The sequence below is a fragment of the Schistocerca serialis genome, chromosome 3, assembly GCF_023864345.2.
Source record: "Schistocerca serialis cubense isolate TAMUIC-IGC-003099 chromosome 3, iqSchSeri2.2, whole genome shotgun sequence".
Taxonomy (NCBI): Eukaryota; Metazoa; Arthropoda; class Insecta; order Orthoptera; family Acrididae; genus Schistocerca; species Schistocerca serialis.
The window spans coordinates 967,863,084-967,875,163 of NC_064640.1; positions in this window are offsets into that span (position 1 = coordinate 967,863,084).

Here is a 12,080-nt window from a genome sequence, read left to right on the forward strand (position 1 = left end):
AACCATAGCAAAACAGATGTCCACGGGAGGACGATAAGTTGACGATGAGTCGTATCGAAAAGGAATAAATTAAATTAGAAAAGATGTATGTGGTGAAATTGCGGCCTTACGGAATATCGTGTCAGTTATGGGGTCTGTTACGTAGTTTCATCTCAGAGAGGTCACAGTCATAGTCACTGACGGAATATCATCGAGTAAAGGAGAAGTGGTTTGCGGCGTTCCCCAAGGTAGCTTTGCACTGTCTCTGCAGTGCCTTATCTATATGAACGATTTGGGAAACAATCTCAGAGGCGTCTTAGTTTGTTTGCAGATGATGCTGCTGCTTATCATTTAGTAAACTCTTCAGAAGTTCAAAACAAATTGCAGTACGATTTGGAAAGGGTATCTGAATAGTGCGAAAATTGGCAATTGATAAGATAAGGTCATCCACTTGAGTGCTCAAAGTAATAAGTTAATGTTCGGTTGTACAATAAATCAGTCAAAGCTAAAGGCAGTACATTTAGCTACATACCTAGGAATTCCAATTACGAACTATTTAAATTGGAAAGAACACATACGATAGACTTCGTTTTATTGCTCGAACTCTTAGCAAATGTAACAGATGTACTAAACCGACTGCCCAAACTACTCTTGTTCGTCCCTTTTTGGAATACTGCACCGCTGTCTGGTATTCTTACCACATATAGTTAACGGAGTGCATCGAGAAAGTTAACAGAAGAGCAGCACCTTTAGTATTATTGAGAAATAGGTGAGCCTTTGTCACGGAGATGATACAGGATTTGAGATGGACACCGTTATAATACAGGCGTTTTTTGTAGTGACGGATTATCCTTACGAAAAATCATTCACCAACATTCTCCTCTGAGTGAGAAAATATTTTGATCACGTTGGGATACATAATGTGAAACTATCATCGCAATGAAATATGGGAAACCAGAGCACACACGGAAAGTTATTACTGTTCGTTTTTCCGTGGGCTCATCGAGAGTGCAATTACAGACAATTGTTGTGTCGGTAGTTCAAAACTGGTTCAAATGTCTGTGATCATTATGGGATTTAACCTCTGAGGTCATCAATCCCCTGCAACTTAGAACTACTTAAACCTAACTATCCTAAGGTAATCACACATATCCACGGCCGAGGCAGGATTCGAACCCACGACCGTAGCGGTCCCTTGGTTCCAGACTCAAGCTCCTAGAACCGCTCGGCCACAAAGGCCAGCTGACGGCACTTCAATAAACCCTCTGCCAGCTTCCTGTTTCCATAGTTAAACTAACGTGTTTATCTCTTTCGTACACAATCTCTGTTGGTGCAGCGTGTATTTTGATTTGTGATGACGATTGTCCCTTCTAGAACTGTCGATGTCTGGAATCTCAGTGTGTATACGACCCGGGACAATCAGGAAATCCGGGAAAAACCCGGGAATTTTTTCATCCGGGAGAAAACCGGTAAGAACACGGGAATTTTTCGGAATTCCGGGAATTTTTCGTGGTTGTAGCTTTCAGTTAAATTTTTGTTATGTTTGACTGCAGAATTGATTCTCTAGCAAAGAATGTTATTGTATTCTGCAACTGGAGAATGATACTGGAGCAATAAAATATAAACGAGAGGGAAAAAAACGAAACTTCAGTGGCAAAAGAAATGTGCAATTTACAACAACAAAACACTTTGCACGCACAAGCGTCTGCAAATAGCAAAAATATGTCATAGGCCGTAGGGTATAGACTGTAATGCTTCGTAACAATAAACTGCTTGCTATGACCATGACGTCACAACTGTTCACGTTAGGTTCCTTTGACCAATTGCCAGTGGTCTGTTGCGTATCCGCATTTGACTCACATATAAGCAGGACCTTCTCCCGCTACTTGAAGTTTGGCTGTTAGCTGTATCGGTAGTAGCAGCAAGCAACCTGATGCAAACGGGAAAAAATTTTCTCCTGCGCCCTAGCTGCCAGATTCACGCTTGCACAGAGTTGTCTAGTGGGGAGGGTGTCAACCTCCACGTGACCCGTGTTTACGTTAAGTGATTTCGCTGCTTCTCTTCGTGTACAGCTCCAACGTCAAATGAAAACAAAACGGATTTCTGTGGCCGGGAGCTTTCAAGTGAATTAAAATACATTCACATAATTATGGAGGGCAAAAATTTCGGTATTCCGATTTTATTTTATTTCCAAGTTAGTAGCAGTCAAGCATTAATCGCCTTGCAACACAGTAGAGCTTTTTTTGCAAGTTTGCTGAAGAAATTTGGCTTTATTAATCTCTCCGCAGAGGCAATCATTTTATTTGAAACGAAGTGTTTCCTTCTACAGTATTGCCTAGTTCCAACTGTTCGCTGAATTTCAAGTGCGATTTCAAGTCCACGTTATCAGCTTATGCCATATATGGTATTATGCCATAATAAAGAACCAAAAATGAGATCGCAGAGTACTGGTACTCCAAGAAATTTTACATCCCAAAACCACACTGAAGGCTTAATATCAGATGGGACCTACTTCATTGTGAATCTGGAAAAAGCCAATTTGCGCTTCAAGTCGAATTATGCATTTTAGTATGGTTTACGAAATTCCGATGCTCTTTGGAGTATCCTCTGATGCCCTGTTTCCTTTATGGTGTAGTGTAACCTTTGTTAGTGCTTCATACACACGAACTTGCGGGCTTCCTACACCACTACAGTAGCACACGCACAATAATGCCTGTTTTCTGTGCGCTCTCTGACAACTGGTAAATAGAACCTATTTCTAACAGTCTCCGGATAGTATGCGAACGGTGGTTAGAAAAGCGTTACTTTCAAAGTAAATTTCTTTTTACGCAAGATGAATTAGGCTACGTGTGAGAAAGGGGGATGGATATCTAAATCACAAAGCGCTCGAAACTGAACAGTTTGAGGACCAGCCACTTACAAGAATTTCGAGCCGAGACATTTATGTCAGAATTTTAAATTTACTGGCACATTTGTGTGATGTTTGTTAAAGTATAACAAACGCAAAAAAAAAAAAAATCAATATTACATGTGAAAGTTTAGCTTCTATTGTAGCGTGTTAACCTTAGAGTCCAAAATTATATGAGAAAGCTTAGCTTTTCTTGTAGATATACGGTACTGCGTACATTAATGTAAAACGTTAACTTTTCCTCTTGCGTGTTCGCGCTATGTAACCAGTGATTTTGCTATTGGCTGACTATAACACGTGTCCTATGCTCTGAATAGCTGCTGTCATCGGCTGGCGAGATCTCGTGGCCTGAGATACGACTCACTTACAAATGGACATCGCAACCTCGGTTTCGACGCACCGGAAACTAACGGGCTGTGTTTGGTGCAATTCGAATTAATACTTTCGTAATACGAAAATATGCGGCGTATATGATGCTGCAAATCAAAGGTCTTTCCAAAACTTCTCTCCTTTTTTTATTTATTAAAAGTCTCTCCAAAACTTCTCTGCCCCGTCTTTTCTTTTTTTTCCGGGGAGTTCTACGCGATTGTATAAAACGTTAACCATTCAAAGGATTGATAAGTTTTACAGTTTCGAGGGAAAATCTACTGAAAACATTCTGTCACTTAGCACAGAAAGATGGTATTTTCGGCCAGGAAAAGGCATATTTTTTAAACGGGATATCAAGGAGAAATCCGGGAATAATCCGGGAATTTTTTTTCCTTGTCCCCGTATACACCCTGAATCTTCGTCGCAGGAAATAGAAGATTATCGAGAAGATGTTCTCCTGAATCTTCAGTTCTTCTATCTTCTCTCTTATGTGTGCTTACTCTTATGTGATCGCTTCTGTCTTGATAAATCCGAAAAACTTGTGTTGCCTTTTGACATTGCCTATCTGCAAACTTTTTCGTTTCACCCGTCTCTGTATGCACAATCTACTTCCATTGTGATCGTACTGCAATTCCATTCTCCACGCTACACATTCCAACTATTTACTACATAGAATCCTGCGTCATTTCTGCTAAATTGCCGCTTTCTTCGCTAGTAAACCGACACTTCACTCTGCTCGGCTTCAAGCTACCACGTTTCAGCTTCAACTGGCATTTTCATTTATCCCTTGTCTCGTAATAAAAAAAATTCACACGCGTCACTAAGGAATGATGATTGTGTTCAGGCTCGTATCTCCACGTATGAAGTAAATGTACGGCAACTAATATCTTTCTTCAGGGCCCCAAATATATGGAAAACGCAATGGCAGATTTCGAGGATATGTGGAGGGAGTGTAAAGTTCAAAATGGCTCTGAGCTCTATGGGACTTAACTTCTGAGATCATCAGTCCTTAAGAACTTACAACTACTTAAACCTAACTAACCTAAGGACATCTCAAACATCCATGACCGAGGCAGCAATCGAACCAGCGACCGTAGCGGTCTGCGCGGTTCCAGACTGAAGTGCCTACAATCTCTCGCCCGCCCAACCGGCGACGTGTAAGAGCTTAACAATAAATTCCTTCAGCGTACTCGTATTACTACACACGAAAATTTTATGACATACTATACTACTACGATTTTGTCAACGACAGTTATCAACACCCACTTGTCATGGACGACAAACGATATATTAACCAACTCATTCCATCTCAAAGTAAAGTTCAGCAAGATCATTCAGCGATTTGCCGACAATGAATTAGTCATAAACAAAAAACGTAAGTGTCAGCTGTCTACCAGAATGGTCATGTCATTTAAGGAACTGTGAGGGTTGTGTCGTGTAGAATACCAAATTGCAAACAAAATATTCGATGAGTGGGAAATGCAAAAGTCTTAACCCACGCCCTTGGTCACGGATTTTCTTCAAAGTTTGAAATATGCTGCGTTCTCCACAGAAGTGATGACGAACGCTGTGTTCTGAGACAATAGGGTGGCGTGAACTAGAGACTGAGAAGACAAGCCGAACAAGTTTCTATAATAGCACTGTAAGTTCGAAAACTGTTGGGTCTCCGTAAATGGGCTACTAACGCACTACAAGCAGAGATCAGACCCATGTAGCTGATAGTGTGTGTTATGTTCAGTATTTTTTTTTTATCCTGTGCAACTTTCCACCCACTTCACCCTGATCGGCTGCCGAAGCATTCGCAACAACGTACGAGGATTGGAAGCGGAGTTGTAAGAATATAAGGTATAGAAATATGGGTAAAAATCCAAACTTACAGCGGTGTTAATTTTTGTGGTAAATGCAAGTGTACATCGGAAGCAAAAGCGTATGGGTAACGGAAGTAGTGTATTTATCGTGAGAGACAACAAACTCTTATAAGCTGATACAAAAACTTAAGCTACATGTCAGATTATTTGGGAACACTCAGTACAACGTGTGGGCATAATTCAACAACTGCATCTACCTATTTATCACCGGAGTCACGCAAATTGTAACCGGAAACTTCAAAGAGAAGCAACTCGCTAAAATTCATGTCCCTCATTCACACTGTCATGATTCGAGATGATTTTAATCGTGAAGATATGGATAGGAATTATGAAACATTTGTGAAAGTTGGTCACGGTAAAACACCACGCACGGAATTGCAATACGCCTTTTGTAAAATGTACATAATTTAGATAGTTAGTAAGTCTACATGTGATGATAATTGGTGGGATCTAATGGTAATAAAACGTTAGACTGAGGATGTTCGCACTCAAAATGGTATCAGTGACTTTGAGGTGGTTGTAAGAGAGATCAGCCAGGAAAACAAGACGGTTGCGGAAACAGGCCGCAATCTCTTTATTATTTGAAGAGTATTTGGCATAAATGTTAAAACATGTATCCTACTGTGAGATGATACTTTCAACGCCAGTACGGGAAAAAATTGTGGTGCCAAGCGTACCATTATTGTAGTAATGCGTACCCCTCGACGTGAAAAGCAAATCAGTGGCCACGAATTCCTTTGTTCAGTGCTCCAGTAACATGGAAATCGCATGGGGAGGGATCGGGATCGTATGGAGAGTGTATAAGGGATTCCAGGAAACTTCAGCATTTTATTCAAAATTGCTTAGCAGAATGTGGACGGGCATTTAGTTGCGAAAGTTTTTTGGATTAAATAGTGAAATAAATAGTTGTAATGTGTAACATGAAGAAGAGAACTGCAGTACTTGTGTTAGTTGCCCATGAGTCAGTCTATGCCTGCAAGTCGCTGAATGAACCTGCTGAAGTTTACTTTCAGATCGAATGCGGGTTTAAAATGTCGTTCGTCGTACATGACAAGTGCTTGTCGATTAGTGCTGTTGGATACACCGTAGTAGAATACTACTGCCGTGTGAAATAGTAGGACTTCATTTTACAGTGCACTTGGTTCACACTCCACAGCAATCACGGAACCTTTTTCTTATTCCATCTCAAACTCGGAACAACAAATGATGGAATAGCTTACGTAGGAAGCAGCAGTAGTTACTATGTACGAAAGCAAAATCATGTTCAGAGAACTGAATTCACGGACAAGCCGACTAGACGTGAACAATTAACGTCAACATTACTGAGAACAGACACTTCTCAACATAATAAAGGTGGTGCTTATCTTAATACCTTACAATTGTAAGGTATTACTGGAACACTGGCTATAGTACTTCTGAAGAAGACTTTAATATTACTGGATAGAGGACATTGCCAATGAACTCTAATAAAATGACTCCAACAACCACGCTAGAGTTTCGCCAAGACAATTAGTTAGCAAACAAACACTTTGGCCTTAACTAGACGTGTCTAACTTTCCTGCTGCTCCTGACTATGCCATATGGCTTGTAACGCAACAATTTATACACATAATCATAGGAAGCAGGTACAGATACAGAATCGTATTAGTACATAGGTAGCTATCTAGATAGATAAATAACATCTCTGTTTCGACGACTGAAGTACTGTGCGTCAACACCATGCGCTCATTTTCCATCAGGAGATTTAAGAATTCATAAATTAATACAAATTAAGGAAAAACGTGGAGCACTATGATTTCAAATTACGATCAGAAAGATAGTTGTGACACGAAATGTTTATAGAACATTTAAGACTACAGAATATGGAACCATGTTAGTTAAGTTCATTTTTGCTAATACAGTTTGATGTGAAGTGATAAAATAAACGGAATTCTATAAAAACTAATTTAAATTTCCTAATTACTTATGACAGCCGGTAGAAACACTAAAGATTCATTTTACATTTTGCTCTCAGGTAAGCACGATTTCACTGCTTAATGTAAATAGTGAGATAAAGCGTCTGACTGCGAGAAAATTAAGCGACAGACTGAAAAATCGAATATATTTCAGTTTATTGTTATTGTTCTGAAATGATTTATTCAGTTTCATTATGCTTCATTGTTATTTAGCTCTACGTGAAGTCTGTTTGGCTCGAAAGTTATTAGCCACTGATGTGTCGAAGAGAATCACGTCCAGTTGTTGTTGCTCCCTCACCTGAGAAGTATCTTCAGCAGCAGCAGAAGAACGCAGGTAACATAGTAAATCACATGTCCATGGGAGGACGATAAGCGGAAGACAGTTGGCATCGAAAACGATCAAATTAATTCAAAGAAATGCTATTAATTCATACTGTTGCTGTTGTTCAACGTCTAGAGCTGTAAAGATCGCTGATAAGAAGAGTAGTCCAGTCGACCTAATGCTTCATTCGTTAAAATAACGAGTATATCTTTCTCCTACACTTCTTCAGTTGCTTCAACGTATATTCTCGTTTTCTGAGATCGATTCGTCTATTCTCACACTTTAGATGTCCGGAACCTTGGACGCAAGAAACAGAGGATTATGGAGACAATGTTCTGCTGCATCTTCAGTTCCTGAATCTTATCTCTTACATTTGCATTCTAATTTTGTGTTTTATTCGCTTCAGATAACTTCGAAGATATCATGTCTTCCTTTAATATTTGCTGTTCCACTGCAACGATGCCGCTATAATAATTAGTTGGAAACTTCTGTGCTTCACCCGTCTCGGCAGGCGCAGTGCTTCCATGGTCACCGTTCTGCAGTTTTCTTCTCCTCGATACACATTCCATTTGTATACCACACAGAATACTACCTCATTTCTGTAAAATTATCATCTCTTCACTGTTACACAGACACGTCCCTTTGCCCGTCCTTAAACTGACACTTTCGTGCTTCTATTACCTTTCTCAGTTATCACTTGCCTCGTAACAAAAATTTGAATAAATGTGGCTAAGTTATCACGATTCTATCCAGGCGTGTATATGTACGTCTCGGGCACATCTTCGGCCACGAATATCAGATCCCAGAAAATATGGAAATCGGAAGGACAGAGGTAAGGGCTGTAATGAGCATGTGTAATGTCTTACCAAGAAACTTCATCAGTGTACTCGAAATAACCATACCAACGTTATGCTCATCGACATATGGTTAAGTCGTTTCTGAATATGCTGCAGATGTTCCGCTGCAAGCCCTTACACATTCGCCATTCGATCCCGATCCATCCCAACTTGATTTCCTTGTTTGTGAAGTACTGAAGTAAGACATTCTTGGCCATCGATTTGCTTCTGACGTAGAGGAGAAGGCCTTGGTATAACGTTTTTGCAGTGGCTCCCACCTATGTAACCGCCTCAAGGTCAGTGATACGACTCTGAGTATAAATATCCTCATACAGGTCTGGTCAGTTTATTGCCGTTAGATCGAATAAATTTGCATCACGAGTGGGCATCCGAACTAATTAGGTACTTTTACAAAAGGCATTTAGTAGTGTTCAGCATGGTGCCTTACCATGACCAACACTTATAATTATTTAATTATTCCTATCGATACAGCTATGATTAAAATCTTCTCTAAACAGGGCAGTATGAAAGGGGATCATACACTTTAGCGAGATGAGTTTTGCTTTGAAGTTTTCGGTTACATCTGGGCGTGAGTCAGGTGGGCAGTAAATATATCTAGTGATAAGACTTTGCGCTTATTGATACTGATTCTTGCCTAAATACTTGGGCATGCCGCTTCAATTTGTATCTCTGCGAGATCTGAGTTTGTTGGCTCTTGCCATAAATACACTACTTCCACTTACCACACGCTTATGCTTTCGATTTACACTTACAATTACAACAAAAACTATCACCGCTGTCAATTTCTATTTTTAGCTACATTTCTGTCCCTTGTATCGTGTGTACTCCACACTTTTTCACGAATTCTGCCTATTCTAGTACGATGTTGTGAATGCTTCGGCAACTGATCAGGGTGAAGTTGATGGAATGTCGCCTAGGCTCAAAAACCCTCATGAGTATCCCACACATTATCAACTAGATAGATCTGAACGCGGTTTGTAGTGCGCCACTGACCCATTTACGGAGGCCACACAACGCTAATCTATTAAGCCCCACCTCCGTCCAGCTTGTCACACAATCTTCAAAGTCTGTGGTTCACACCGCCCACTCGTCTCACAACAAGGGGTGTTCGATCAGTTCTGCTGAAAAAGCAGCATATTGCAAGTTTCGTTGAACCTCCGGGAGCATGGGTGTGGATTTTAACTTCTGCAGCGCCTGTTCATCAAATTATTTTTTTCCAATATCGCGTACCTCGTCAACTCGGTACAACACTCACTGGGTCATAAGCTACTTACGAATTTTGCTAGTATTACCGCTTTCACTTGAGTTTGTTGCTTATGATTCAGTCAGTGTCTGCAAGTTGCCCAAGTAATCTGATGAATTTTACTTTCAGCTGGAATGCGGGATTAAAATGTGGTCTGTCGTACGTGACAAGTGCTTATCGATAACTGCCGTTGGCTATACCGTGGGTGGATACTATGTCATGAAATTCACGTGTCAAGTTATAGGACATCATTTCACCCTTTACTTGGTTCACACTCCAGAGCTCTCACTAATCATATTCTAATTCCACCTTAAACTCAAAACGACAAATACGGAATGTCTTACGTAGGAGGCACAAGTAACGGGCATGTATTAAAGCAAAAATATGTTCAGAAGACTAAATTCAGAGACAAGGTGACAAGGTGTGAACAGTAAATGTGAACATTAACGAGTACAGATTTTTCTCAACACAATAAAAGTGGTGCACACCTTAATATTTTACAAGTATAATAAATTAATACACTGTCGGAACACATAACATGGTGTCAATTATTAATACAAGAGCACTTGCTCTAGTACTGTTGAAGCACACTTTAATATTACTCAGTACAGATAACGTGAGTGCCTCAGTGAATATAGCCGTATCACAGGTGTAATGGTTCCTCAAGAGGGGCACCAGCATTTTCTGTAGTTGCATTGGCAACAGTCTCGATGACTGACTGATCTGGCCTTTTAAGACCATCCGAAACGACCTTGCTGTGCTGGTACTGGAAACGGCGGAAATCGAGGAATAATTACAGCTATGTAGGTATTTAAAAGGATAAATAACTTCTCTGTTTCGACGAATGAAGTGCCGTGTGTCAACACAGTTTGCTTCATTTTTTATAAGGAGAGATAATAATGTATGAATTAATACGAGTTACCAAAAATTATTGAACATGCTGAAATAAAAGATCAGTGAGACTCAAACCTGAGACTTGAAATGTTTATCGAAACTATAATGCTGTAGAGTATGGAATCATGTTAGTTAAGTTCAGTTTTGATAATACAATTAGCCGAGAAGTGATAAAATAAACAGACTTTACAAAACAAATGTAAATACCGAAATTGCTTATGGCAGCTGATGAAATAAGTACTGATTTATTTATATTTTGGTCTCACGAAAGCATGAGTTCATTGCTTAATTTAAATAGTAGTGACTAGGTATAAATTATGCGTCGTTGTGAAAAGTTGAATATATTTTGTGTTTATTGCCCTTGTCCTGAGGTAACTTAGTCAGCTTCGTTATTCTACATTGTCATTTATCTCTACGTGTAGTTTACTACATACTGTTTAGCACGGATGGAAATTGCCACAGATTTGTCGGAAATAATGGCTGTCAGTAGGGAAATGTGAGATGTATCTCCTGCACCAGCTCGATATCGCCGGAGCCATAGTAAATCGTATGTCCACTGGAAAACGATAGTTTGAAGATGGTTTCATATTTATTTATTTATTGATTTATTTAACCTGGCAAGATTAGGGCCATCAGGCCCTCTCTTACATCAAACCAGGCATTCTACTTATTTTACATTCATACGTTTTAGTAGGCATGTTAAACTACATCTAGTACAATAAGTGAAATAAACAATTGGAAAGGTACACCTGGAAAAATACATACATATAGAGTTCATATTTGTAGATCATAAGTACTGTTATAATTAGACATTATTGAAGAGACAAATTTTAGATAGGAGTGCTGGCAGCAGGGAGTATGAGCGAGACTCATGGTGAAGGGAGGAGAAGAATAGACATGAAGAAACATAATTAGGGAAATATATAGGAAAAGAAGGTTGCCTGGCTAATAGAGATAGATGAAGTGGAAGGCATCTCAGGAGCAAGATAGGAGACGCTAGCTATGCTATTTGACAGATGAGAGGATTGGCCTGGTACATTAATTTTGTGGAGAACTTTATGAGGATGACAGTAGGAAATGCTTCAACTTCTTCTTAAAAGCAGCAGGAGATTGAATTTTGCGCAAGGTAAGGGGCAGTTTGTTTCAGAGGTGGACAGCGGCAACTGAGAAGGAGTTAGCAAAAGTTTTTGTTTTGTGAGTGGGCACTTGGGATACCAAAAAAGAGTGACCTCGTGTTTCGATTATGATGGCATGACAGGTTTTTAATCTCTGAAGCAAGGTACTGGGATGCTTGCGTGACGAGGAGTCTGTGAAGTGGACATAGAGGGTGGTAGTCACGCAATTTGTTCGGCCGCAGCCTCTTTAGCTCAGAGTAAGAAGCACTAACATGATCATATCGGCGAATGTTGCAGGTGTAACGCACACAGGCATTCATGGTTAGCTCTAGGCGTCTTTTGTTTGCACTACTCGTGCCTTGTTGAATCACATCACAATAGTGGAGGTTCGGTAGAACGAGTGCTTGCACGAGCTGGCGTTTCAAGTCCTGTGGAAATATGTTCCGAAACTTTTTGAGAGCATAGAGACAAGCAGACGTCTTTCGGCACACTGCGACTGTATTCTCCGCCCAGTTGAGATGCTCGTCCAAAGTTACACCCAAGTTCTTCACTGTTTTCTGATATGGTATT